This window comes from Salvia splendens, chromosome 5 (genome assembly GCF_004379255.2).
Source record: "Salvia splendens isolate huo1 chromosome 5, SspV2, whole genome shotgun sequence".
In the NCBI taxonomy this organism is placed as follows: domain Eukaryota; kingdom Viridiplantae; phylum Streptophyta; class Magnoliopsida; order Lamiales; family Lamiaceae; genus Salvia; species Salvia splendens.
In genome coordinates, this window is record NC_056036.1 from 15,158,404 (window position 1) to 15,163,342 (window position 4,939).

Sequence of the window (4,939 nt, forward strand, 5' to 3'; positions counted from 1 at the left end):
TTGATCTATTTAGCAGATTATTTAGACAAAATCTATTCGCGTGATTATCACATGTATCATGCTCATAACTTGAATTAAAACATGCTTTAGCACATTATATTCCTAAAACATGATTACTACGGAATTAGCCAATTTACCTCGTTGATTCAATCAAGAATCGATGATGGCTTGCTCCGTCTCCACGTGAAGATCTTCAATACAAGACCTCGGATCTTCTGACTGGTGTCCCGGACTACACGCTGATATTTGTGTGGGCAAATCTCACCAACGTACTAGGACTCGAATAATGGAAGACAGAACTCAGCTCACAGAGGAGAGCACAATTTTTGAAAATTCTCTTAAAGGAGGGGGATGAAAATTTTATGAATAAATTGTTGTTTTTTTCTGTCTCCTTTATTCTCCTATTTATATAAGTCACATATTGGGCCCAGTCAGGGATCTAAGGAAGAATCTGGAACAGGCCTCACCCAATTAGCTTTTTACTAATTAAATTGAACCCACAATTTAATATAAGCTTATATTGGAATATTACGAGCAGCCACTACAGAAGTAATATTGCACTGCCTTCCAAATCCGAAATTACAAGTATTCCGGGTTTCCTTTAATTGTATTTGATTTATTTCCCGCGCTATAGACTTAATTAATTAACATATTTCGAATTCCAAGAGTGGACTTAGCAAGAAACTCTTATTTATTATTCATAGAGTAATCAAACTCCAACTAGCTAGGTTCCAAATAATAAAACCTCGTTTCGAGCTCCTCTTGTGGATGTTATCAAACGAGACTCTCCTCGCGCACGTTTCAACATAATAGCAATCCTAGCACCTCTAGATAATGATCACCACTACCCAATATACCTGGATCGTTGGGTTACGAAAAAACCCGCACCTTTGGTAAGTCAAAGTAGTGGATACTCAATATCGTATGCTCAATGCTAACGTACATTGATTAAGAAATTAATTCTCAAGACCTCGTCTTTCAGTAGATAGTATAAAGACTCGTCTTGCTGTTAGATCCATTCAGTGCTATACCACACCAACGTCATCTTATTTCAATAAGGTTTAGAAATAATCGGACTGACATTGCAACCTTTCGCGATAGGTAGTCTAGGCCTATCTAGGTTGTGAAATTCTTTTTTTTCTTTGTTTAGAACTGACCGTGTTACCTTAAATTGGACGACGCCCACAACCGGTCTACTAAAACAAAGACTTAGACTTTGTTACGTTTGCTCATACATTTAAATATGCAATAAACAACCATTAAATGTAAAACATAACAACATTATGACAAAAATAATCTGTTGCATTTATTGGAAAATAACCATTAGAGTTTTACAGTATCCAATCACTCGAAAGGTGATTTCTAGTATACAAAACCCTAACAACATATTCAGTACATCACTCACCATAAGAAAGCTAACTGGGCCGGTAAATGACACACTATTTTTTGATTTCCATCTCCCATACGTATACTCGAGGACAGATAGCAGGTAGCCACATCAGTTCATGTTCTTTATCTCATCAACATCTTCGATGAAATGCAAAACCTTTGGCTTCATCATTCCATCTCCAGGCATCTCAATTAGTGCGTTCTCCAGCAAGAACATGAAGAGCTTCTTGAATTCAGGACCACCGTCAACGTCCAGAAGCATTAGATCCCCTATCTCCGACGCTGTGCACATATATCGGTCTTTACCTAAACATCCAGCTACATCATCAAGGAACGCGAAATTGGTGTGAGCCTTATCAGGGCATTCAATCAGCGTAGCTCCTTTTGGGAAACCAAACGTCAGATGAACGTCTTCCTCAAAAATAGGTAGGCTTTCTTCAGAGGAAAACTCAATCCTGCATCGGTCTGGGTTGAACACCAACAGTATCCAGTGTGCCAACATAACGAGAAGGTAGGGTATGTTGTAGTGTAGTATTGGTCCAAAACCTAATTCGTTTACTGCCTCTCTCTGTCATGGATTGAGTCTCTTTATATACTTAACAAACTCATTTGGAGATCTCCTGAAATACAGATTATTATCCTTCTTGTTTCTAGATTTACGCGCCGCAACCTCAGGCTCATCCTCATCCTCAAGATTTCTTCGGCGCTTCGACCCTATTCAAAGACATTTTGATAAAAAAAATGAGGAAAACTAATCTTGTCGACTGTCTACAGTAGGTAATGTAAAAAACATATTTAAGAATGTACATCAGCCATTACATAAAGTATAAGCACACGAAGCAAAGTTTTACCTACATGAAGTCGCATCTGGTTAATGTAGTACTTCGAACTAAATGATGTACAAAACTAGAATGACTTGAAGTAATGTACAAGCAATCATGTATAATGTACTACTGTGTACCCTATATTATTGTATGCATTGTGATGCATAATGTCACAATAATGTACCAAGATAAAAAGGTTAGACAATGTACTTCAGAGATTAAATAATGTAGCATACAATGTTGACAAGTTCAAACTAAATGTATAGGCTGTACAACAGCAGAATATTTTCCCTTCTTGTACAAGGTTTGATGTATAATGTATCAGTTATGGTATACTAATGTACATAATGTAATGTGTAATGCACATAATGTAATGTGCAATATGATGTATAATATAAATAGTGTGATGTATAATGCCCAGAACGTCATACTACATAGAAATCTGTTCTAAAATCATGTACACCTATTCATTATGTAATGTACGATTTACTCTACAATGATGTATAAGAGGTGATGACTAATGTAATGTTAACCCAAAAACAAATATTACATGTCGTTTGAGTAGGCTGACTCTTCGACCTGCCTCGTTTGTTCACCATTTTCTACTTGAAATTCGTCTTCTTCGGTCAGTCACTGTATCATTGTAGTTTACAGAAAAGAGAGGGGAAAAAGAGCATTAGAAACTTCCCCAAAAATGTACAGCAACAACAATCTACCACAACATAAAACCAAAAACCATCATCTTATAATCGAACCCATAATGATAAAAGGTAAACAAAAGACAACGAATGTACGAAATCCAAAATGGAATTTTAGAGCAACATGATTAAAATCAATCCACAAATTTGACGAATCTGACTACGATTCACCCAAAAACCCTACATAAAAATAAATTACACCAGGCAAACCGATTGGTAAGAAATCATGTACGAAAATAGTTGAAAACCGGTTGTCAGGTCCCGAATCGATTCGAAGATGTCGAAAGGGTTTCATTTTTGTCAATACCTCGTCGTCAAGTGACAGCAACTTGGTGGTGGTAGCAAATCAACTTCTTCTTCGTCGACTTCACCGTCAGAAATGATAGGATTGTAGAGGCGCGACGGAGGTTAGGGTTTTGGGACCAAAATCATCTGATGAGGGAGAAGAGAAAAGAGGCGTAATGGGGGGTGGGAGAGAGAGAGAGTGGGAGAGAAAATGAATCGTCAATGAAATTAAATTCCGGATTTTTAGCATTAGTGGTTTCAACAAATGACACGCCTACCAAATTGCCCTTAATGTACCGAAAAACTAATATAATGTACCGAATGTCATTAAATCAGGGCCATTAGATTACTACACCCGACGGATTGATTTAGTGCTATGTTTAAGGCTTGTAGGGCATTAGGACCTAAATGCGCTTGTTAACTCTATACTTAATTGCTAACTACAATTAAATAATAGCCATTAGATATTCAAATCAAGGGCCAAGATCATCAGCCTCGGAATGTCAATATGATCAACAAAAAACGTCAATAAGGGTATTAAGGTCAATTTACAATAAATTAGTTGTAACTAACTTTTGAAAAATATCACATAACTTTAAAACGCATATAACTTTCTCGATTTAAAATATTTTTTCACACAACATATATAAATTAAAGATAATTTCATAAGGATTCTAACGAGATCTCACTTGCATATGTTCCGATGTCAAAATTTGAAATAAAAATAAAAAATTTTCATAAATTTCGTTAACATCTTAATATCAATACACGACATATAATATGTTAATACAATGCTTGTACAATGTCAATATGAAATTGTATTGACATTGCCATGTCTTTATGTTGATGTATTTCATACACTGTATTGACATTATGTTTCTAAACCCGAAATTTGATAGTTGCTATTATCTTTTTAATATTAAATAATGAAAAATGAAATTACACATGGCAGATTGTAGACCACAAGATTTGTAAAATCTTATGGTCTTAAATTAGTTGTAGTTAGCAATTAAATGATGACTTAGCAATTGGTCACTCCCATATATATATATATATATATGATCAATGGAAAACTAGATTTAAATACAGAAACGCTGAACAATATCATACGTAGGGCACTTTTAGGTCATAGTTAGTTAATTTTTAGGTCATGCTAACAAAGCATGGCCTAAAATGATCTTAGCATGACATTAAACCCAAATATTATAATATGACCTAAAATTAGGGGTGTGCATTCGGGTTTCAGTTCGGTTTTTTGCCAAAACCGAAAAACTGAATTTAGTTCAAAATCCAAACCGAACCGAACCCGAAAAACCGAAAAACCGAAAAACTGAAAACCGAACTTAAAAAACCGAAAAACCCGAAAAAAACCGAAAAACCCGAAAAAACCCGAAAAACCTAAAAAATAAATATAATATAAATATATATTTATATATGTGTATTTTATTTTATTTTATATATACTAATAGAATATTTATATATAATATAAAATTAACAATACATATAATATATATTATATAGTAGAATATATTAAAAGAATATATATATATTATATATAATATAATATATTAAATTAATAGAATATATATATAATTCGGTTTTTTGGCTTTTCGGTTTTTTTCTTCACCCGAACCGAACCGAAAAACTGAAATTTTTTTATTTTTAAAACCGAATTGAACCGAAAAACCGAAAAAACCGAACCGAATTTCAAAATTTCGGTTTGGTTCGGTTCGGATATTCGGT

At 34.3% G+C, this 4,939-nt stretch overlaps 1 long non-coding RNA gene across 1 annotated transcript; it reads right to left on the reverse strand.

The window, feature by feature from the left end:
• Positions 1-1,284: 1,284 nt before the first annotated feature.
• On the reverse strand, positions 1,285-3,436 carry LOC121802568. Its single transcript, XR_006050812.1, has 3 exons — positions 3,219-3,436; positions 2,764-2,846; positions 1,285-2,103 (listed from the first exon to the last, which is right to left on the reverse strand). It is a non-coding gene; the product is annotated as an uncharacterized LOC121802568 (long non-coding RNA).
• Between the last annotated feature and the right edge of the window lie 1,503 nt (positions 3,437-4,939).